Below are 26,100 nucleotides of genomic sequence, written 5' to 3' on the forward strand. Positions count from 1 at the left end.
CTTTGGGTCAGACTGTTTTATAGTCTTTTACCACTATAATACATAGTGATCATAATACCAAATTACTAAATTCTTTTCTAAATTATGCTTTCAATGACTGAGCAGTATTTTTACATATTTCACAATGTATTTAAGTAAATCATTACAATATTTGGATTATTTCTAATTTTTCTCTATTGTAAACAACACTGCAATTTCAACATCCTTTTATGTAACATTTTGTATGTATGCATTTCTAATTTCTTACAATTAATTCCTCAAATGTTTTGTGCGTTGTTTAAAGTTAAAGATTCTTCTTCATATTTTGTTAATATTTTTAACATACATTAAGTGTGCTTACCATTTTCATGGCACTATAATTCTTTTTTTTCCTATTTTTATCATTCATATTTTTTTTTACCTCATTTATGGTGGTTTTTCAATGAAGTCATTTTTGCTTGAACTTGTAGTAAAATCTAGAAATACCTTCCTTCATAGTTTCTTCCTTAGATAAGAAAACTAGATAGATTTTCCTCATCCCAAGAACAGATAAAGTTTTCCTGATATTTTTCTTGGTAGTTTATATTTTCAAAATATTTTTGTATGTACCAGTTTCTATGAGCCTTTTCAATTACCTAATGATGTATAAAGGTTAAAGTTTTATTCCCATTTGGCAGATGAGAAAATAGAGATTCTGAAAACTGAATTGATTTGCCTGGAATCATAAAGCTAGTTAATGACAAAGCTAGGACTAAAATTTTGGTGCTGTAACTTTCTGACTCCCAACTCACAAATCTTAGCTAGCTAAGTTTAAAGTAAGAGAATGACGGGAAATTCTATTACATTATTAATAATATTCAGTGGTGTCAAAATATTAATACAACATTCATATCTTTATCACATTATCAATGTATTCTTAATGACAGCATGTCAATTAAAATGTGTCATCAGATGTTAGCTTTAGTTTTTAAAGTTTAAAGCAAGCCTACTTATGTTAAATGGGAACTGTCTAATTTTGGGGACTCATAAATTGAGGAGATAAATGTAGAAAATATAGGTCTGCAGAGTGTAGTATTGATAAAAGAGGGGCCATTTCTTCAAAGTCAGTAATGAAAAGTTACGCGATGTAAACCGGGATTTTTATGACTGTCCTGCTGCATGACCTCATGTCATTCCTGCTTCAGTTAACTATGGTCATGAAAGAATAATATATCCTTTTAACCCACTCACAGAAATGGTAGTTTGCTAGAGCTGCCATGACGAAATATCAGACTGGGTGGCTTAAATAACAGGAATTTATTTTCTCACAATGCTGGAGGCTAGAAGTCCAAGATCAGGGTGTCAGCAGGTTTGGTTTCTCCTGAGGCCTCTCTTCTTGGCTTGCAGATGGCCACCTTCTGGCTATGTCCTCACATGTCTTTTCTCTCTACACATATATCCCTGGTGTCTTTGTGTCCAACATTCCTCTTCTTATGAAAACACTGGTCAAATTGGATTAGGACCCACACTAACAGCTTCATTTTAATGTAATCACCTCTTTAAAGACCCTGTATCCAAATGTATTCACATTCTGAGCTACTGAGGTTAGGGAGACAATGTATGAATTTTGGAGGGATATCATTCAGCCCATAACAGTACGTATACTTTGCAATGATTGTATTACAACTGTGCACCAAGGTAGTTAAAATTAAACAGACAAATATCTATTCCTTCCTCCCTCCCTCCTTCCCTCCCTCCCTTCCTTCCTTCCTTCATTTTTTTCGGGAAGTAAAACCTAAAGAATATTAGAACAAAATATTTTCAAGGCTGTTGATTTGTGGTTCTTTCATTCATTTATTCATTCGTTCATCCATTTATGCAAAAGACCCAGAAAATATAATAGCGTTTGACTAAGGACTGACCTGGCACGTATAGACATGTAGCTTACAGTTTTCCTCTCTGGGTTCCCGTCTCTCATATCATTTCGCCTACTCTACTGGAGTTATTGGTTGACTTAGTTGTCTTCCTCACTAGATTGTGAGTGCTTTGAGGGCAGGAATTCTATCTTTCATGTTCTATCCTGAAGACATGGGAGGCTATCAACATATAGTAAATGAACAATAAACATTGTTTTCAGGGTGAAGAAATCAATTTTTTCATTTATATGAAAACTAGATATGATTATGCAGACAATGTGTCAGGATACCAGACTGGTATTCAGAGGGATGTTGAGAGACAGACTAATTTATCTGAAACTGACAGCCAGACAAGTTGATTGGTATCAGAGAAGTGACACATGACCCCAGTGCCTGACATCCATTGGGTAAATATTTGCTTCTTCTTTCACTGTATCACACAACTACACAGACTATGCAAAGCTCATAAGCACACAATTTGTGCAAAACCCCTGAGAGGTGCCATCCCATGGCTATAAATATGACTCATTTGCTTATATTAAAGGATGTAAAAATCCATCATTTTAAACCTTTGAAGTAGTTATGCAATTCAATTCCATGTAATCACAACAAAAGACTGATATATATATTTTAAACATAAAACTGTTGTTTTACAATGAGTGTGAAACTTCATATGAGTGTTAGTAAATGACCTATGACTTAAACAAAGGCATCCTGCTTGCTTGACTAAAAATCCCATCCCTGTGTTTACTGTACTTCCCAGTTGCATTCAAACCTAGAACCATAGAAAAAAAATTGCCAAAAAATAATTCCAATAGTTTAGGGAAGTTTGTCTCATATATCCCAACTTTTAAAGACTGTTTTGCAAAGTTGATATCCTTGTACTGCCCTCTCTACTTTTTCTCCACCCTACTGTGGAAATGTGTACAAGTCTAGCAACTCCTAGGGATATACTACCAAATATGCAAATATTTGGATATCTATTTCACGTGGGGAGATTAGAAAGTCACTTTCTGCTGCTTGTGTAGCTCTATTACACAAAAATCAAGAGGATGCTTATCATAAATTCTATTAGGTTGGAACTCGGGGTGTTGAAAAGACTACATAGATAATTTTAAGAGAGTTCCCTTGCAGCCGAATCACTGCTATAAAGTTAAGCTTGGTTTTTAAAATATAAATCAATGTTTTTCATAAAACTACATACTTTTAGTGTAAACTGAACTACCACAAGCTTTTGAGTAGACATTCCACAAATTCAGCATCTATCAAATTCTTCCTCTGAAAAAACACTTTATAAAAATTGAACTTTGGCTTTCTTATTTTTTCCATTATTTCGTTTTAATGACAACAGTATTCTGATCTGTCATTGTAAAGAGCTAGACTATTTTAAAAGATGTGCTGCAAATAAAATTAGCTCATAGATACTAACATGAACCAAACGTAAATCAAGATATTTAAGGAACATTTCAGAGCGTAATTAAGGAAATAGAAATCTTGTAAAATTACTATCACGAAAAGTCTAAGAAAAGTTCATTATAATTTCAGTGATAGTGAAGCTGTTCACCAAAATAAAGAGACAAGGAGGTGATGGCTCTAAGAAAAATTAAACAGGTACATAGTAATTTATTTTTTCCCTTTGTCTGATGGGTACAGTAGCATGAGTAAACAAATACCTGGATTTGCATTTTATCAATACTCTCATAATTAATTTTTATATGTGATTTACTGTGTAATATGAAAAATTAAGAGCCTGAAAATGTGAGCATTTGGGAACTGATAGTAAAATATTAATGCTAATACATTATCTTCAATTTTGTGTCTATAAGTGTTTTGGTGCTAATATCCTCATTGTAATTTGTTGCTAATCAGTGGAATTTTAGTTCTTCCCTAAATTAGTTCCTCTTATAAGTATCTGTCTTCATCGCAAGAGAGACACTATCATTTATAATTTTGCACAAATATTCTTCTCAAATCACTTCCCGTTTTATATTGTAATTTATTGAAGCAATAAAAAAGTAGTTTGGAATCATGGGTATATAATGAATATCTACACCAGAAAAAAACAGCATCTTTGAGGTTTGAAAAACATAGCCCAAAGCAATGTGTAGTTCAGAAGAGATATCTGAAAATATCTTGTACACATCTTACCTGCTGTTTCTCAGCATATAAAACACACAGTAGATGCACATAGCAGGTGATGCACGACAAAAATTTGTGGAATGAATAAAGAAATGAATGACACAAAAGCTATTTCTGAAGGTGTATATTGTCATATAAATATAATTTCTTTCCCAAAAATTGACTATATGTTTTAGATTTAGCTGACAATTTTTATCTGACCTTTAGATAACTACAGGGTAAACATTTTTAAAGTACATTATTTGCAGTATATATGAGCATTAGTTAGTTAGTGGAAGTGCATTTAAATTAAAAGAATCTGTTAGCCTCTGCTGTTGTTGATGGTTTAAAATTGTTTGGTCTTACCTGTGTAATGCATTGTCCTTTATAAAATGCTTTTGTGACTATTTGTCTTATTTTATCTTTAAAATAATTGTAGGTAGAGATGTTACAAAAATATACTATAAAGCCAAAACTTCAGTGATTCACTCGTATTTATACAAATCAAGACTGTAAACTCAAACCCAAGTCTTTGCTGATTTCTTTTCTCTCTATTTTTTGTTTCCTTGCACCATAATGCATCCAATAGTATTTCAAGTTTTGCCTCCCTGCTTTTGTAATGGGTTTTAGCTTTACACAATAGCAACTATATCAAAGAAAAAAAAAAGAAATTGATCAGATGATTATTAACCAAACTCAGGTACAGTTAATACCAGCTTTACCTGTGAAATCCACCATAACAATTTTGGTTTGTTCCAAAGTCTCTTATCCCAGTGTTTAAAATTTTAAGTACTATGAATTGGAAATGGGAGGGAGATTTCGCTTTTCATGTTGTACTCTTTTGCAGTGTACTAGTTTAATTTTTTAATATGTGAATACATACAATTACCCCCAAAATGTAAATAACTAGTTCAATGAAAAAAACTAGGAAAATGCAAATTATATAAATAAGGACATAATCATGTTTATTAACATTGTTTCTAATTATCAAATAAATACTATTCTATGTCAGGTATTGCTTTAAATGATTAACATGTAAATGTAATACTAATGTATGTTTTTGCTGTATTAGGTATAGCCAGGCCATCCTGGGTTCAGATATATTGCCTTGCATCTGTATCATTATATCATATTTTCTAACTTTTATAAACTACGGTTAAGTTGTATCTGTCTGTCTGTCTGTCTATCTATCTATCTTATTACCCAAATAAGGTTTTGTTATTTTCTCTCCTCAAGGTCAATAACCATGTCTTAATCTGTTTTCTTTGTTTGTTTGTTTGGTTGGTTGGTTGGTTGGTTTGGTTTTTCATTTGTTTTGAACAGTCTTTGAGAGGAAAAGGGGAGAAGGTTGTTTGGGGGTTATATAAAAGAAGGAAAGGGATCCATTTCTCCTGTCTTTTATCACCTGTAAACTGTACCATTTTTCACTTTCCTCTCCTGAATCCATGCTCTAAAGACATTGTCCATCTAAGAAACATACAGATTTCCAAAGCACAAGGTTTGACACAGTGAGCACCCGTTGAGTATACTCTGAAGTGGATATAGGTTAATGGATGATTGGGTGGATGGATGTATACATAGGTAGATAGATAGATTTAGCTCAGATTTTCACAGATCTCATTAACCTGAATATACAAATAATTCTCATTAGTTCTAAGACTCATATTTCATTTTTTCATTGCGCTCACCTCTGGTAGATGATCTCTGCCTCCTGCAAAGTAATCCGCATGCGTTTTTGTGGAGCCATATGGATTTTCTCACATGCACTTAGGATCAAGCCTGACACCAGTTGGTCGAGTGCCATAGTAACTCCATTAGACGTTTCCATGGCCCTGATCTAGATACCCCGTGTGCCCATATCCAGGCATCAGGAACACTGCTACTCTTCCACTGCTCTTCTACCAGGCACCTGAGTCTCTCCCACTGCTATGCCAGGGAGGGTAGTTTCCCATCAGGGGCCACCTTAAATTACCCCAGGCCAGGTGGGCCCTAGAATTGCTCTTCCAGGTAGGGCTGTCCGGCTGGATCCTATACCCCTCTACTACTGTACTTTGCTGATGTTCTCCATCCTCCTGGTATCAAAGTGGTGGTAAAAGAATGGCTTGCTTCCTTGCAGTACTCTTTCTTGAGTCCTAAAGGAATACTGCATGCATTCCAGTATCTTAAAAAGTTTAGCAAAACAGGTCTTTTTGCTTTTACTCTCACCTGGAAGACATCTGAGCAAACAAACACAAGGCTCTTCTTAACATGATCTCTCTCTCCTGAGAACCAAAGCATGCCCAGCCTCTTCTTTAATGGTAAATTCTTCAGAGTGTGTCCCAGTTTTCAATACAGACAGACTTCTGTTGGGCCATCACATGAGCTGTTCTGAATTCTCTGATATATCTGAATCCATAGTCCACACATATTTGCTCCCTCTTTCCGTGACTGCCAAACCCGCCTCTACTGCTGGGAATGTTCTCATGGAGTCCTGGCTACCCGCTTGGTCAGATGTATCCAGAGAAATCTAAATGTATCTTATACTCCGTTTGAGGCCCTCCTTGTATTAGGGTGAGAAAAAGAGAGAAAATGAATGAGGGAAGGAGGGAAGGAGGGAGGGAGAGGGAGGGGGCAGGGGTGGAGAGAGAGAGGAGGATACATTTTTATTTTAAGGAATTGGCTCAGGTGATTGTGGGCAAGTTTGAAATCTGTAGGGCAGATCAGCAGGTGGGAGACCCAAGGAAGGGTTCATGTTGCCATCTTGAGTTTAAAATCCAGCAGGCCGGAACCTCAGGCAGAATTTTTATGATGCAGTTTAGAGGCAGAATTCCTTCTCATTTGGGAACACTCAGTCTTTGCTCTTAAGGCCTTCGAATTATTGGATGAGGCCCACCCACATTATGGAGGGTAATCTGCTTTGCTTAAAGTCAACTGTTAATAAATACTAATCCCACTTAAAAAATACCTTCACAGCGACATCTAGACTAGTCTTTGACTAAGCAAGTGGACAACATAACCTACCCAAGTTGACACATAAAACTAATCATCACAGATGTACAACTTTTAAGAAATCATCAGTAAAATATCAATTAATTTAGGGAAAAAGTTAGACGCTGTCATAACGTGAGCACTTGCAACGTAAGTGTTTTTCTGAAGGAATGTCAAAAGACTGTTCTTTGATAATTACTGTTTTAAAAGAGAAAAACCTGTCATTGTATGGAAGTGATTCAAGGATAGACAGTTCAGTAAAATGGGCCAAAGGACATTTAGACAGTTCTTACAGACAGTTCTTATAATGGGCCAAACTACTTCTAGCTGTGAAGACTAGACTTCATTGAAGACTTCATCAGCTTCTAAAAATGCAGTGGTTGCTTTTGATGCATTGTATTTTCACAAGTTGATGTTGAAACATAATTTTAATAAGGTATTTGCACCCTGACATTACAATTTACGTTCTGGGAATCCATTGTGCTCATGTTACCCATTCTCTTCTTATATGCAGGACAATTTGCTTAGTATTTCTTTCCAAATGAAATTGCAAGAGCATTTTATGATGAATTAAACAGGTGATCATCTCCAAGCCTCTGTAACTATTACAGCAAATATCCAAGAAGGAAAAACTTTTATCACAATTTTCTGAACGTCAGTTTTCTTAGAAAAATAGACATTCAGTAGAGAGTTTAACCTCTGAGAGCATTGAACACAAACTTCTCTTTTTACAGATGAAGAAACCAAGAGCCAGTGAGGGCAAGTGTTTTGCCCAAGTTCATGCAGACTAATGGCAGTTCTTAGTTCTTTAAGAACTAGATAAAGGTTTCCTAACCCCCAGTTCCATTATATTTGGGTCCATTGCATCATCACTGCAGAGTTACCAACCTGGAATCCAACGGTCTTTCCAATCTGGCCCCAACCTGTCTTTCTAGCATTATTTCCTTTACTTCTTTCGTGTGTCCTGCACCTGAGCTAAACTGAACTTTGTTGACCTAAGCTAAACATTTCTCACCAAGCTTGTGCTGAATTATTCTACAACAACCCCTTTTGCCAACTCTTCCCATCCAGGATGTCTTCTCCCTCTGTCCCCACTGCTTGAAAACCAACTTAAATGCTATCTCCTTTTTGATAAATAGATGGATATAGATAGATTTATCTCAAAAGTTCACAGATCTCATTAATCTGAATATACAAATAAGTCTCATTAGTTCTAATACTCATATTTCTCTTGTTCATTGCCCTCACATCAAATAGATGATCTCTGCTTCCCAAAAACTAATCCACACACATTACTAAAGAATATGAGAGTAGCAAATTTCCACCTAAATCTGGGGGGAAATTCCCCAGTGTTGCAAGAAATATTTAGATGTTATATGTCTAAACTTTTTCAAATAATATTCCTGGAATCTTATCTCAAGTCTCTCTCTTTGGTTTGTGAGTTAAAAGCATTTATGAAAATTGAAAGCCAGATACTGACTTCCTAATTCTGTCTCTCACTCTCCAGAGTCAAAGTAGAGGAGTGGGTGGGATGTTAGTGTGGAGCAGGGAGGTGATTCTGCTCTAGGTTCTATTTTTATAAAAGTAACCAAGGGGCTTCCCTGGTGGCGCAGTGGTTGAGAGTCCGCCTGCCGATGCAGGGGACGCGGGTTCGTGTCCCGGTCCGGGAGGATCCCACATGCCGCGGAGCAGCTGGGCCCGTGAGCCATGGCCGCTGAGACTGTGTGTCCGGAGCCTGTGCTCCGCAACGGGAGAGGCCACACAGTGAGAGGCCCGCGTACCGCAAAAAAAAAAAAAAAAAGAAAAAAAAGAAAAACAACGTTGGGCTAAATATACTGTAATCTGTTACAAATTGAGTAGTAGAGAGACTCAGATCTGTCAACCTAAGGAGTTTTGCATGGAAGCCTTTTGTTCTAACCAGCTAGAGAGAAAGAGGAAAATGAGGATGCATCATCCCTCATTATCATAGACAAACTAGTGCCTGACAACTCCCAGCAGGCTGGGCTCCTCCACCACATGCCACCTGCTGCTATCCTGATGGCATGTGGTGGGAGAGCCCAGGTCTTCCTCTGTTCTTTTCCAGTTGTCTTATTGCGATGAAGTTTTCACTCTTCAACCATCAGGAATGTCCAAAGTATTAGGAGTCATAAGGGGATGCAGCCTTGTTCTCCAATAGAGTGTAATCCCACCCCACCCACACCCCCCACACCCCCGCCACTGTGAATACCTATGACTGAGATAAAGATGCTCACAACAGAGATTTGTTAAAAGGGCAAATAGAGTGTAAACAAAGCACCTGCTGAGAATCAGGAGATGTTCCATGAATAATATAATCTTTGAATAGGGTTTTGATGAAAGGGAGGGATGTGCATTTCTCTGATGAAGTGGGAAATATTGGAAGCACATACAGAAAACGTGTAGAGCTTAATAATGTAGTTTGGGTGTGGTCTTATGTCTGAGTCATTACCAGGGCGAAATGATTCCAGCTCTGCGAATTAGTTTGAAAGCACAGCACCGGATGTTGATCGTGGTTAATTGCTCACCCGGCCAAAGAGAAGCATGTTTCAAGTTAAGGTTTCTATGAGGAGCAGAAGAGCAATGATGTTCAGGCTAAAGAAAGCCTCTGCTTTTTATTCATTAGAAGGTCAGAATCTGATTTTTCTGGAATCAAAAGAAGCAGGAGTGGAGCAGGGTCTATACGCTGGCAGAGATGCACGCACCCTGATACACCACGTGCGCTCTGGTATAGCTCACTGCTTTGCAGGCATCTGTGGAAAACACAGCACCTTTTAGGTCTTGCTGCCTAAGATGTGTTCTCACTGAACGATGCCCTAGCGCTGGTTTTCAAGTTGGAATACCAAATGACAGAAGGAGAGGTGGTCAGTAACTACCTAGATAGTTCCCACATTTTTCAACATCCAGGTGATGATCTGTGGGCAGGATGCACAGAAAGAAGAGAGAAAAATCAGGGAAAAGTTGTATTTTTCCTCTGTGAAATAATACTAGGAAGTTCTCAGAAAAAGAACCAGAGAACACGCATCAGATGATAAAGAAGCAAAAACTGCTTTTTAATTTTCTGATGGGAGAAACCAATGAGAAGATGGAAATTCCTCACTTTACACCAGGAGTTAAAATCATTGCCTATTTATTGGTTCATTGTGTAAATTGAGATCAATGAAATTCTCCGAACAACAGCATGAAATCAATGGTAAAACAGCATATAATTCATGGCCAGTCTTGTAAATTATAGTTTGCTTGACAGTAATCGGCGAGGTTTCCATGCACCAGGATGCATTTCCTTGTAACACGTCTCAGAATAATGCCTGTGGATCCATTTCTAATGCATAGTAGAGTGATCTGTTTTTCCCTGTCCACAACTCCCTGTGTTTGATCTTATGCAAATGATGCAGTCAAGCAAATGGGAAACAAGATGTTGTTGCTCAGGGGCTCTGACAAACAGTGGCCTTATGTTTTTAGGGTTCCCCCACCCTCCATTTACTGACTCAGATTTGTGTACATACCTGCAATTGTTTGAATCCATTGATCCATTACGTTGCCCTTGAAGGACCTACTCACATCTCTACAGACATGTTACCAAATCAGCTGCAGTCACGCAGGGAGGAGAGAATTATCATTATATTCCTCTTTGCTTTAAATTTAAAATTGGTGGTTTTGTCTGTGGCTTCACTCCCAAAGAATGCCTTAGTCTGCTTCCCCTGGAACTGTTTCACTTTTTTAGTTAATTCTTTCTTTAAAAATCCCCCATTCTATTTGTTCCTTTTTCACACAGCTACTCTTTTCCCCCACCTGATGCTGTCTCCTTTTTTCTTTCTCTAATTTTCTTTTCCCTCATCCTCACCATCTCCTCCCATTTCACCACGGATTTCCCAACCAGGTCACCTGGGCAGCTTCTTCTACCATGTATCATGGTAGGTTCTAGCTCCTTCATTTTTGTCATCCCTCATCCTACAGATTACACTAGTGACACTTCCTCTTCTTATGGAAATACATTGAGAATAATCTACTTTGGGGTGGAGACAGGACAAGCATAAAAATGACTGGAAAGTCAAAAAAGCTGTTTAATCAGACTGGCTCTCTTTGTACTATTGAGTTGATGTTTTAACGTTTCAGAATCAAAATAAAAGCCTCAGTTCCTATTGTAGCAAAGACATAGCAATCATATTTCCCAAAGCAGATATATGACCTAACAAATTATTTTGTGTGTGAGAATTAATATATCTTAGAAAAATGGAGAACATGTTAATTCTGCCTAGGTTTGAAAATCTTAGCTGTATGGTCGTCATAGGCATAAATGAAGTACCAGTTGAGCGTGGAAGCTTTATAAATCTCAGTTGATAAGACACCTACCTATATAGCTCTATTTCTGTGAATATCTACATATTTATTTCTATAGCTCGACTTAATATCTGACTTACTCCCATACAGTTAGTAGCAAATGAACCACAGTCACTCGCAGGGGGTCCCCTCCCCTCCCGTTATGGTGTGAAACCTTCCAGGGTCTTCCATAGTTTCTTGGCATTTAGAGTGTGACCATACATGGTGCATTCCTCCTCTATGCAAAGGGATCACTGTTGATATTACCCGCTCGGGTCCAGTACATATCTTCAGTGCTTCTGTGTCACACCTGGGAAGTTGAAGTCTGCAGTGTTTTCTTGGCACCGCCTGCCTGCAGACACCAAGCTCTTTACTTTGGTTGGGGTCTCTCTCCACCCTGGAACTCTATCTTGGAAACAGGGATCAGAGCCCCTCTTCCCAAGAGCCTGCACATTTATTTCTCCTTCCTTCTATCTTTATTCCATCAATATGGGGAACCCGAGGTGGAGAAGAGGAGGGTCTATGCACTTCTTGTTTCTCCCAAACATTATATCTGAACCTCGAACCCTCTCTGTTCCTCTCTGTCCGGGAGGGTTCTCTTTCTGCTTCCTGAGCAGACACATTCTGTTTTATAAAGGAGTTCCTATTTTGTAGATAAATTCTGAAGGTTTTTTTTTTTTTTTTTTTTGCGGTACGCGGGCCTCTCACTGTTGTGGTCTCTCCCGTTGCGGAGCACAGGCTCCGGACGCGCAGGCTCAGCGGCCATGGCTCACGGGCCCAGCCGCTCCGCGGCATGTGGGATCTTCCCGGACCGGGGCACGAACCCGTGTCCCCTGCATCGGCAGGCGGACTCTCAACCACTGCGCCACCAGGGAAGCCCCTGAAGGTATAATTTGATTGAGGAAAATTTAAATGAGGGTCAGGGGTAAAGAAGAGCAGAAGAAAAAAAGACACAGGTTAGGATGGCAACCATATTGATCTCGGCTCCTGTGGTACAGATACCAAGCATGACAGAGGCTCAGAGGAGGAAGTTATCCCTGAGGGCTCCAATTTTAGACCCCACTGGTTCCTCCAGAGAATTTGCCAAACCATGAAAGGAGAAAAATAAAAGGTCAATGCGATGAAGGGAGAAACAAGGCAACAAGACAGCTACTGCTGAGGAGTGACAAGGATCTATTTCAAATTGGAAAACCTAGAATTATAGTAGCTTCTTTCAGCAGTGCCTCTCAGTCACATCTCAGAGACGTGAGAAGTGTTAGAGAAATAAGATGATGAGATTTATCCAGAGCTAGGAATTGGGAAAGCAGATACAGAAGAGGACTGGGGAGGTGGAAACCTCTAGGGACCCAAGAGAGTGGCTTTCAAATGGGTGATCAAAGGTCATAGCAAGGAAAATGCAAATATTCGAATACTCTGGAAATAAGAAGATACTAAGAGGCTGTACATGATGTGGTGGCAAAGGAGTGATTGTGGGGATATGACCAGTGGAAGAGGCGGGAATTTAACAATCTGTGGTCAGAGAGGGCATATTTTAGGTTAAGAATCTTGGAGATAGTTCCAAAGATGATCAAGTAGTGGGTATAACTATGCTGCCTGTTGAATAAATGAAGCAGAAGTGAAGGGCATTACATTTGAGGAAGTTAAGTGGAGCCAGGTCCAGAGATGAGTCATCCTTGAGGATGTTGGAGCTGCCAAAAAAGGGATTATGATTGAAAAGAAAACTGAGCCAATGCTGAAGTCATTGAGGAAAGGAGAAGTATGATGACACAGGAAGTGTAATAGAGCATATGTCAACTAGGTCTTGGGCATACATCTTCTTAAATAATGAATTGATATTGGTAAACTATGGCTGTCTTTTCTCCATCTAATATATACATGTATATCACAGAATTTGAAAAATATATGTAACCAAAAAACTTAACTGATCTGCATGCCCTCACTTTGAGAAAACCACTGTTAATATATTTAAAAAATTTTTTCTCCATAATAGATTGTAGTTTTTTTAAATTTTTATTTTATATTGGAGTATAGTTGATTAACAATGTTGTGTTAGTTTCAGGTGTACAGCAAAGTAATTCAGTGATACATATACATGTATCTATTCTTTTTTCATTTAGTTTATTACAGAGTATTGAGCAGAGATCCCTGTGCTATACAGTCGGTCCCTGTTGGTTATCTATTTTAAATACAGCAGTGTGTACATGTCAGTTCCAAACTACTCCTCCACCCTTCCCCCGGTAACCATAAGTTCATTCTCTAAGTCTGTGAGTCTGTTTCTGTTTTGTAAATAAGTTCATTTGTATCATTTTTTTTAGATTCAGCATATAAGCAATATCAAAGGATATTTGTCCTTGACTGACCTACTTCACTTAGTATGATAATCTCTAGGTCCATCCATGTTGCTGCAAATGGCATTATTTCATTCTTTTTAATGGCTGAGTAATATTCCATTGCATATATTACCACATCTTCTTTAATATTTTGGTGTATCTCTATCTTCTGGGTTTTTTAATGAAGTATTCATGTTTGAGAATTATGTTTTGGCATTCAAACAAGTACAACTTTGCCTTTTTCTTGTCTTTTAATAGTGAATCATCTCCATCTTACATTTACATTGGTCTGACAAATTGTATTCAATAGATTCTTGGAAACTTTTAGATATTACTCTATTTCTGAGAAAATTTGGCAATCTGGGTAAGGGGCATAGATCGAGGTCTCCCTCCGGTCTTGCCCAATTCATTTATTCAACAAGTAAAACTGTGCTAATTAGCTCTCATCTATCCTGAAGACATCTTGGTGAACATGATAGAAAATATCTTTCTGTACTCAAGGAGTTTACCTTGAGTAAATGACAAGGCAATTTCTGACATGTCTTGGTAATAGTTATAGGTAACTAAACAAGGTGATATGACAGAGAGTACCTGGGGATGGATTGTGGTGGCCATGCTGTTAGATTATCAAGAAAGACCACTCAGAGGAGGATGAACCTGAAGGATGAGATAAATTCAGCCAAGTACAAAGAAGGAGAAAACAGACTTTAGTTACAAGAAACAGCACCTGCAAAGGCCTGGAGGTGCAAGATTGCAGTGTTGGAGGAACACGAAGGGACAGAAATGTCCAGTGTATGGGAGGCATGAGAAGTAGGCATTTGTCAAATGAAGTAGGAGCTCATTGACCACAAGTATGTTTCATTCTAAGAGCAATAGGTGGCCACTGCAGGGTGTTACTCTGGGGAATCAAAAGATCACTCTGGACTGATGACCTTGCTTCCTTCTTCACTGAGAAAACGGAAGCAGTTATAAGATAAATCCACACCCACTCCCACCACCATCTTCCTACCTACCAGCATTTGTACCCACATAATCTGCCTTCCCTCCTGTTACCATAAGTTATCTGTCCCTGCTCCTTCTAAGTACAAATTCTCGACTTTCATACTTGGTTCCAGTCTTTCACATGGTCAAGGAAAAAGCTCCAGCAACCCTCTCCTCTTACATCCGTTACCAATTCTGCACTCTGTGTCGGGTCATTCCCATCAGCAAACATAATTTTTATCTCATTTAATTATTTTAAAAAATCCCCTCTGGGCTCTACTCACCTTCCATCTATTGTTTCACTTCTCTGCTTTCCTCTACAAAAAAACTTCTTGAAAAAGTTGCTTATATTCACTGTGTCTAATTATTCTTCTCTCATTCCCTCACAAAGCCACTGGAGTCAGGCTTCGACATCCATAACTTCACTGAAACTTCTGTCGCAGAAATACCAGTGACTGCCATATTGCTAAACTCGGTAGTCAAATTTTAGTCCTCCTCTTATTAGACCTATCACCCATAAAACATTTGGTTCACTTGAATTCTAGGACATCATATCTTCATAGCTTACTGATTGCTTTTTCTCTGTCTCCTTGGTTGATTTCTGCTTTTTTCCCCTAACAGCTTAAGGTTGATATCTTAGGATTTGGGTCCTCATACCTTTTCTTTTTCTGTCTGTACTCACTCTGTTTGTGTTCTCATCCATTCTAAATGCCATCTATAAGATGATGACTTCCCAAATTACATCTCAAGCCATGACTTCTTCTTGAAATTCCAAACTTGTATTCAAATTGCCTAATTGACCTCTTCACTTGGTTGTCTAATCAACTTCTCAAACTTGCCATGTCTAAAACATGAATTATTTTAAACTGAAGTATAGTTGATTTACAGCGTTGTGTAAGTTTCAGGTGTACAGCACAGTGATTCAGTTAAATATATATATATATATATATATATATATATATATACCTATATATTTATTTATTCAGATTCTTTTCCCTTGTAGGTTATTATAAAATATTAAGTATAGTTCCTTGTGCTATACAGTAGGTCCTTGTCGGTTGTCTGTTACATCTATAGTAGTGTGTATATGTTAATCCCAAACTCCTAATTTATCCCTCCCCACCTTTCCCATTTGGTAACAATAAGCTTGGTGTCTGCAAGTTTATTTCTGTTTTGTAAATAAGTTCATTTGTATCATTTTTTTATATTCCTCATGTAAGCAATATCATATGACATTTATCTTTGCCTGTCTTACTTCACTTAGTATGATAATCTCTAGGTCTATCCATGTTGCTGCAAATGGTATTATTTCATTCTTTTTTATGGCTGAGTAATATTCCACTATATATGTGTGTGTGTGTGTGTGTGTGTGTGTGTGTGTGTGTGTGTATATATGAATGTATATATATACACACACACACACATATACATACACATATCACATCTTATTTATCCATTCATCTGTCAATGGAGATTTAGGTTGCTTCCATGTCTTGGCTATTGAAAATAATGCTGCAATGAACATTGGGGTGCATGTATCTTTTCGAATTAGAGTTTTCTCCTGATGTATGCCCAGGAGTGGGATTGCAGGATCATATGGTAGTTCTATTTTTAGTTTTTTCAGGAACCTCCATACTGTTCTCCATAGTGGTTGCACCAATTTATATTCCCACCAACAGTGTGGGAGGGGTTCGTTTTCTCCACACCCTCTCCATCATTTATTATTTGTAGACTCTTTGACAATGGCCATTCTGACCGGTGTGAGATGACACCTCATTGTAGTTTCGATTTGCATTTCTCTAATAATTAGCAACGTTGAGCATTTTTTTCATGTGCCTGTTGGCCATCTGTATGTCTTCTTTGGAGAAATGTCTATTTAGATCTTCTGCCCATTTTTTGATTGGGTTGTTTGTTTGTTTGATACTGAGCTGTATGAGCTGTTTGTATATTTTGGAAATTATTTCCTTGTCAATTGCATCATTTGCAAATATTTTCTCCCATTCTGTAGGTTGTCTTTTCACTTTGTTTATGGTGTCCTTTGCTGTGTAAAAGCATTTAGGTTTAATTAGGTCTCATTTGTTTATTTTTGTTTTTATTTTCAATACTCTAGGAGAAAGTTCCAAAAAGATATTGCTGCAATTTCTGTCAAAGACTGTACTGCCTATGTTTTCCTTTAGGTGTTTTATAGTATTTGGTCTTACATTTAGATAGTTTGTCCATTTTGAGTTTATTTTTGTATATGGTGTTAGAGTATGTTCTAATTTCATTCTTTTACATGTAGCTGTCCAGTTTTTCCAGCACCACTTATTGAAGAGACTGTCTTTTCTCCATTGTATATTCTTGCCTCCTTTGTCATAGATTAATTGACCATAGGTGTGTAGGTTTGTTTCTGGGCTTTCTGTCCTGTTCCATTGAGCTATGTGTCTCTTTTTATGCCACTACCATACTGTTTTGATTACTGTGGCTTTGTAGTATAGTCTGAAGTCAGTAACCCTGATTCCTTCAGCTCCATAAAACATGACTTTTTAATCTTCCCCTTCAAAACCTGTTTTGTATTTGATCTTCAACCCAATAAATGGTTACTTTGTCCTTGTCTTTGCTCAAGCCACAAGACTTGGAGTCAACTTTGGCTCTTCTTTCTTGCCCTCTACCTACAATGCACTGAGGAATCTTAATACCTTTGCCTTTAAAACATATCCAGAGATCCTCTTGAAGTGATGTTAGCAAAATGGTGGCACAGGGCTTTCTTGCCTTTCCCCCTGCAAGAAATATCACAACTATCCACACACAGAAATACCTTCATAAGAGCCAAGGATTCCCGGTTAGGGGTTATAGCACATGGGTGAAGCACAGAAATAAGAAAGATGCATTGGGGAGGGCAAGAAAGATAGATTCACATTATCCCCATCCCTCCTCCCCCAAGCCCAAGCAGCCCAGCATGGAGAGAGACACTCTCCCCATGGGAGAAGGAGAGTAAAGTGAGCATCTGACTTCACCACAGATCCTAGATCTGGTCTGTCCCAGCACCAGGCTGACTCCTAAGGCCCCAGGTAGCTCCATGTGTACTCCCATGAATCCAGGCCCCTGATTTACCCTGCACCTTCTGGCTCCAGTAGCCCCAAGCAGGTTTTGTAGCATTAGGCAATTTCTACAACACCAGGTTCCTAGTAGGCCCCTGCAAACCCAAGGCCCCAGCTCAACCCTGCACCAGGCTCCAGTGGCCCCAGGTGACTCCTCCAGTTCCAGATGTCTTCCCTAGCTCCAGGCTCTCAGCAGTCCAACAGGAAACCAGGCCACTGGTCCACCCATATGCTAGCCAGCTCCAGTGGTCCCAAGCAGATCCCGTTTACCAGGCCCAGCCTTTACAGCCCCAGTTTTAAGTCCAGCTCCAGCACACATACCCAGGCCCTTGGCCTGACCATGTGCAAAACCAGCTCCCAACAACTACGAGCCAGCTCCTGAGGCCCCAGGTCACAGGCCGATTCATGTAGTTCCAGGTCCAGGCTTGCCCTAGCTCCAAGCCAGCCCTCATGCCATCAGGCTCCAGGTCTGCTCTCACAGTACCAGGCTCGTGGAATATCCAAATATTGGATCAGCTGCTACAGACCCAGATTATGGGCCCACCCAGTAGTTCATGGCACCTGGTTGGCCCCCTGGAACCAGGATCCATGTCAGCTCACATAGATACAGGTCCCAGGGCCATCACCACAGACTCAAGTGCCAGGCCTGCCCCAGTGGATCCAGGCATTAGGCTGGTCCTAGGTAATCAAGAGATGCCTACTTCCTTCAATGAGCAGACACCGTGATCCATAAGGATCATGAATAATCAAGGAAATATGACACCACCAAAGAAAACTAATAAAACTCTAATGACTAACCCTAAATAAATGGAGATCTATGAACTGTCTGACAAAGAGTTCAGGATAATCCTCTTAAGGAAATAGAATGAACTACAAGAAAACAAAGATAGAAAACTAAATGAAATTAGATAAACAGAATAGGAAGCTCAGCAAAGAAATAGAAATCATTAAAACAACAACAACAAATGAACAGAATTCCTAAAGTTGAAGAATGTAATGACTCAACTGAAAAAGTCAATAGAGAGATTCAAGAGCAGACTCAACCAAGCAGAAGAATTTGTGAACTAGAAGACAGGTCATTTGAAATCATCTAGTCAGAGGAGCAAAACAGGAATGAAAGAGAGTGAAGAAAGCTCACATGAATTATGGGATACCATTAAAAGAATCAATTTACACATCACTGGAGTCCTAGAAAGAGAAGAGAGGGAGAAAGGGGCAGAGAGCTTATTAAAAGAAATGATAGCTGAGAACTTCCCAAATCTGGGGAGAGATTAGAACATAGAAGTTTATGAAGGTAATAAGTCACCCCAAGTATTCAATCCAAAATGATCTTCTCTGAGACATTATAAATAAAACTGTCTAAAATCAAAGACAAAGAATTTTAAAAGCAAAAAGAGGAAAAATTTCTCACAAATAAAGGAACTTCCATAGGTCTATCAGTGGATTTCTAAGCAGTAACCTTATAGGTAAAGAGAGAGTTGGATGATATAATCAAAGTGTTGAAAGAAAAATAAAATGCTGACCAAGAATATTTTTGCCAGCACAGTTGTCTTTCTGGAATGAAGGGCACAAAAACTTTCACAAACAAACAAAAACTGGAGTTGATCATCACTAGACCTGCCTTATAAGAAATGATGAAAGGAGTTCAAGTTGAAATGGAAAACTGCTAACTAGTAACATGAAAATATATGAAAATATAAAACATACTGGCATAGGTGAGTATATAGTCAAATTGAGAATACCCTAATACTGTGATATGGTGGTGCATTAATCATTTAACCCTAATATAAAGGTTTAAATATCAAAAGTTTAAAAAATAACTATAGCTACAATAATTTCTTAATGGATACACAATATAAAAAGAAGTAGGGCTTCCCTGGTGGCGCAGTGGTTGAGAGTCTGCCTGCCGGTGCAGGGGACACGGGTTCGTGCCCCGGTCCGGGAAGATCCCACATGCCACGGAGCGGCTGGGCCCGTGAGCCATGGCCACTGAGCCTGTGCGTCCAGAGCCCCGCAACAGGAGAGGCCACAACAGTGACGGGCCCGCATACCGCAAAAAAAAAAAAAAAAAGAGGTAAATTGAGACATCAGAAACAAAATATGGGTGGGTAATAAAAGGGTAGAGTTTTTGTATGTGATTGAAGTTAACTTGTTATTAACTTAAAAGAGACTGTCGTGAGATGTCTTATGTAAGCCTCATGGTAACTACAAAGCAAAAATACACAAGTAGATACACAATAGTTAAGGAGAAGAGAATCAAAGAATACCACTGTAGAAAATCATTATCTCCCAAAGAAAGGCAGCAAAAGGGGAAGAAAGGAATAAGGGAACTATAAAACAGCCAGAAAACAGTTAATAAGATAGTATTAGTAGGTCTTTACCTATCAATAATTAACTAAATGGAATAGAGTGGCTGAATGGATTAAAAAACAAGATCCTACTATATGCTGCCTACAAGGGATTCACTTCAACTTTAAGGATACACATCAATACACATAGAGTGAAAGTGAAGGGATGGGAAAAGGTATTCCGTGCAAATGGAAATCTAAAGACAGCAGGAATAGCTATCAGAGAATATCAGACAATACCAGACAAATAATATCAATATCAGACATGGATTTTAAGTCAAAAACAGTAACAAGAGACAGGGTCATTATACAATGACAAAGGGTCAATCCATCAACAGAATATAACAATTATGAATAAATATGCACCCAACATAAGAGCACATAAATATATTAAGCAAATACTAACAGATCTGAAGGGAGAAATAGACAATAGTACAATAATAGTAAAGGACTGCAATAATCCACTTTCAACAATGGATACACCAGCTAGACAGAAAATCAAAAGAAAAATATTGGACATGCACTTCACTTTAAACCAAATAAGCCAAATAGACATATCCAGAACATTCCTCCCAACGGCAGCAGAATATACATTCTTATCGAGTGCACATTCTCCTGGATAGAGCATATGTTAAGTCACAAAACAAGCCTTAGAAGATGTAAGAAGACTGAAATCATACCAAATGTCCTTCCTCTCCAAAATGGTATGAATCTAGAAATCAATAACAGGAGAAAAACTGAAAACTTCACAAGTGTGTGGAAATTAAACAATACACTCCTGAACAACCAGTGAGTCAAAGAAGAAATCAAAAGGGAAATCAAATAAAATCTCAAAACTGATGAAAATGAAAATACATCTACCAAATTTATGGGATGCAGCAAAAGCAGTTCTAAAAAGGAAGTTTATAGTGACAAATGCCTACATTAAGAAAAAAGAACTATCATAAATAAACAACCTCCCTTGACACCTTAAACAACTAGAAAAACAAGGACAAACTAAGCCCAAAGTTAGCAGAGGGAAGGAAAGATAAAAGATTAGAGCATAAATAAATAAATAAAAGAGATTAAAAAACAGTAGAAAAGATCAACAAAACCTAGAGCTGCTTTTATGAAAAGAGAAACAAAATTGACACACTTTTAGCTAGACTAACTAATAAAAAAAGAAGAAATATCAGAAATGAAAGAGGAGATATTACAAGTAATACCAAAGAAATGTAAAGGATCATAAGAGACTACTATAAACAATTATACACCAACAAATTGGACATCTTAGAAGAAATAGATGAAACATATAACTTAGAAACATATAATTTACCAAGACTGAATCATGAAGAAACAGAAGATTTGAACAGACCAATTACTAGTAAGAAGATTGAAACAGTAATCAAAAACCTTGCAATAAAGAGAAGCTCAGGGCCAGATGATTTTCCTGGTGAATTGTACATTTAGAGAAGAATTAACACCAGTCTTTCTCAAACTCTTCCAAAAATTGAAGAGATGGGAACACTCCCAAGCTCATTTTACGAGAGCAGCATTACCTTGATACCAAAGCCAAATAAGGGCACTACAGGAAAAGAAAAGTATAGGCCAATACTCCTGATGTATAGATGCAAAATTTTTTAACGAAAGAGTAGAAAACCAAATTCAGCAGCACATTAAAAGAATCATACACCATGATCATGTGGGATTGATCCCTGGGATTCAAAGACAGTTCAAAATATATGCAAATCAATAAATGTTGTACACCACATTAATAAAATAAAAAATAAAAATCATATGATCATCTCAATAGATGCAAAAAAAATTTGGCAAAATTCAACAAGACAAAAACTGTCAACAAATTGGGTATAGAAGATCTATTCCTCAACATAATAAAGGCTGTATATGACAAATTCAAGACTAACATCATACTCCATGGTGAAAAGTGAAAGCATTTCCTCTAAGATCAGAACAAGACAAAGATGCACACTGTCACCACTTTTATTCAACATAGTACTGGAAGTCTTAGCCAAAGAAATCAAGCAAGAAAAATAAATAAAAGGCATCTTAGAAAGCAAGAAGTAAAATTGTCTATGTTTGCAGATGACATGCTACTATATATAGAAAATCCTGAAGATGCCACCAAAAAACTTAGAACTAGTAAACGAATTCAATAAAGTTGCATGATACAAAATCAGTATATAAAATGCAGTTGCGTTTTTGTACGCTAAGAATGTATATGTTCTTTGCTCACTGTAATCTATACCCAGCACCCAGAGTGATATTCACGAAATCTATATCTGACTGCTCTGTTCAAAATCTTCTCGTGGCTTCCTAAGAAGGTTATCTCAGATTAAAACCCAAAATCCATACAAAGACTTATAAGGCTCATGTGATCAGGTCCCTTATTAATTGTCTGATGTCATCTCTTCTTTCTGCCTCTGCTCCAGCCTCACTGGCCTCCTTGCCATGACCATTCTGGGGTTGTTCCTCCTTTCAAGTCTTTGCTATCCTTGTTTCCTCTCCTGGAATGGTCCTTTGCTTAAAATCCCCACAACTTTTACCCTCACTCCTTCCAAGTCTTTGCCAAAAATATCATCTTGCTGCTGTGGCCTCCACTGTTTCTTGCCTTTCTTTTTCTTTCAGTTTTATTGACATATACTTGATATACAGTACTTCATGAGTTTAAGGTATACAGCATAATGGCTTGACTTACAGGTATTGCAAAATGATTATGACAATAAATTAGATAACACCGCTGACTCTCGCCTTTAAAATTACTGAGCACTCCTGATTCTTCTCTCTCTGTTCTTTGTTTTCTGTGGCACTTTTCATATTTTATAGCAGGAACAGCCTTAAACCCTGGTCAACATTCAATTTAAAGCCATTTTTTTTATTGGCGTATAATGGTTTTACAATGTTGTGTTGGTTTCTGCTGTACGTTGAAGTGAATCAGCTATATGTATACATATATCCCCTCCCTCTCGGACCTCCCTCCCACCCCACCCCTATCCCGCCCATCCCCTATCCCACCCATGTAGGTTGTCACAGAGCACCGAGCTGAGCTTCCTGTGCCTTATAGTGGTTCCCACTAGCTGTCTATTTTACACATGGTGGTGTATATATGTCAGTCCTAATCTCCCAATTCATTCCACCCTCCCCTTCCCCCCCACATCCACATGTCTGCTCTCTACGTCTGCATCTCTATTCCTTCCCTGGAAGTAGGTTCATCTGTACCATTTTTCTAGATTCCACACATATGCATTAATATAGGATATTTGTTTCTCTCTTTCTGGCTTACTTCACTCTGTATCTCCGAAAATGCAACAACTTGCTCACCCATAAGTAGTCTGGGGTAAACCCTAACTGTGAATGGAGGACTTGACAAGATTTGGTATTTTCTACTTCAATCCTGGGTCACCAGTCCTACCGGCGCTCTCTAGCAACATGGCCCTTCTAAGCATGCTCACTTCCTCATCCTGGTCTCCCCCAGTCCTGACTGTCATATACATGGATGCTTCCCAATCTATGGAGGAGCTTATTTTTTCAGAGTAGAATCCCGGCACAGACAGTAATCCTGGAACTAATACAGGAAGATACTCCCACTCTGGGTGAGTTTAGGAGTAGATATTCTGCGTGAGTTTAGGAGTTCCTTGATTAAGGTCACCTTCAAAGCATGGAGGCTGTAGTGTAAAAGAGAATGGGGCATTCTATGATAAGGAGATACTTGGTATGGTGATACTAGGATGATGCTTTCTGACCCCACCAGCTCAAGATAACTAAGGACTCCCAGATACGCAAGTCTGCCCCACATACGGGTAAGGCTCAGGCCACCTTTGAACGCTACGACTTCTTCACCACCTGCAAATTAGGTAGCCAGATCCCTGCCTCCACAAGCTAGAATGCAAGAAAGCAAGAAAACTGCCCACCACAAAGAATTCACTGGCAAAAGAGCATTGTAGCATCCAGTCAGGTTTGCAGCTGACCAAGACACTCTGGTGTGGCTGGGAGAGATTCTCATGTAAAATATTCCAAAGTCACTTGGAATCAGCCCCATGGAATACAATTTCTTGCTGGGGCATGTCCTTTCAGAGAAGATTGTTGTATTCTCATATTCAAATACTACAGCTTTTCCCTAGTTGCACTGACTTACCCATCTGGGATTCCCCCTTTCCCCTAGGCTCTGTGTCCTCCTTGGTTTTGCTCCTGAAACTGGCTTTTGAGTCAAATCCCCAGCTTCCCTTTCTCAGGAATGCAAGGAATTCAGACAAGTGGGAGGGACGAGAGGCTACGGTCACCAAGTTCCTGAGAATCAGAAGGAGAAGATGACGAAAACAGGGAAATGACAGATATAACATGTTAGCATATTAACACATTATAGTTTTGGCCAAGATTGGACCTGCTAGTAGGACATGTTTTGTGCCTGAAGTTATCCCACAGTAAATAATAGTTTGCTCTCTTTGTAGCATCTGAGGCCACTGTTCTCATGATTTTTAACTTTATAAGTTTCATAGAATGTTTCTCCAAATGAAAGTACCCAGTTCTGTCTGATTTGCGCACACAGGGTGTAGCTGATCCTGCCATCTCTCAGAAGTCCCTGGCAAGCCCAAAGTTTTAACACCAACTTCAAAGTGTCCTTATAACTTATCTTCTGACCCCATTGCCTGAGGGTGCCCCCCCCTTAACTTGATACCATCAAGTACTTGTAGGATAAAGTTGTGAAGCAAACAAGGCTTAATCAAAGCATTGCAAGTCTCTTCTTGATAATCACCTTTTGTTCTAGAGTAACTATATTTAGTGTAAAAAATGTTTTTGCCTTTCTTCTGATGGCCTACATGTTTAACCAATTGATTATACTTTGCATGAAAATCAAAGTGTTCTCTTCCCAGTTTACTTTTGCTGTCAGTGCAATGCAGTATCTATTTCCCTGAATTAGGCTGCATTTCATTCATCTTTTAAACATGAAATTGTAATGGTTCAAGGTTAATGATCTTTAAAGAAGATGTGTTGCTTACATTGTAACTACCTTATTTCAAAAGTATTCCAGAAAATAATGATTATTTCTAGTAGTATAAAAATGTGACTGATGTTTAAATCTTGGTAAAGTTGACTGAACTTCGCTTAGATTCATTCAACAAACTAATTATTGTGTAGCTTTATAAAAGAAGTGTTTGGGGTATTTTAGAATTAAATTAGTAAATTACAGATTAGTTTCTTTTAACACAAGGGAATATGGTATCCATTAGAGAGGCAGATAGGTATAATGTACCAGGGAAGTTCAGGGGAGGGAGAGATTATGCTGGCTAGGGTACTAACCCACTCTCTTGATCAACTATACCTAGCTCAACTACATCTAGATCATCTCATTCATTAATTCTTTCTTCATTTATTCAAACATATATTCGAACCTACAATGTGCCAGACATTGTGCTAGATATCGAGGATGCGAAATGAATACAGCACCATTGCTTCCTTTACAGTGTCCAGTCTGATGGATCAGATAGTCATGGAAACAAATCATTATGACACAGGGTTGTAAGCGCTATGCCAAAGCATGTGTGAAACCCTGGGAGACAAAGGAGAGGATGATAGCTCCACCTTGTGCCAGGGGTCACGGCCCAGTGCGTTTGGGAAATCTTAAGAAAGAAATTGTCATTTGCACTGAGCCTGGACAACTTGAAGGTCAAATAATACGTAGTTGGTCAGGTGGACAGGAGAAGAAAAAAATTCAACAAAAGGAATTACAAGAGCAAAGTCACTCTTATAAGCTATCTATTTGCATTTCAAAAGCCAGACCTGTTGTCTTCAAATACGTCTTTAAAATAATTTAAATGTCTTATTTATTTTTGAACAGAGGCCTTGAACTAACTCTAAACTCAGAAAATGATTTACCTGGTCGCAGACAATGAAGAAAACAGTCAAATTTGTTAAAAGAAAAAGTTTGACTGACACTTCTCTATTTACAACTGACCATAGTATGTTTAAAGGATAAAACAGCCTATATTTTATTGCTATTGATTTGTATGTCTATTGATTCTTATTTTAAACTTTAACAGTTCTAAGAAGTAGGAAAGTAGAGAATAAGTGA

The 26,100-nt window shown here is 38.3% G+C and overlaps 1 protein-coding gene across 1 annotated transcript in view; it reads left to right on the forward strand.

Moving 5' to 3' along the window:
- USH2A (usherin) overlaps nt 1-26,100 on the forward strand; it is a 779,248-nt gene that overhangs the window by 356,667 nt on the left and 396,481 nt on the right. The gene's annotated exons all lie outside the window — the stretch shown is intronic.

This window comes from Delphinus delphis, chromosome 1 (assembly GCF_949987515.2).
Source record: "Delphinus delphis chromosome 1, mDelDel1.2, whole genome shotgun sequence".
NCBI classification, from domain to species: domain Eukaryota; kingdom Metazoa; phylum Chordata; class Mammalia; order Artiodactyla; family Delphinidae; genus Delphinus; species Delphinus delphis.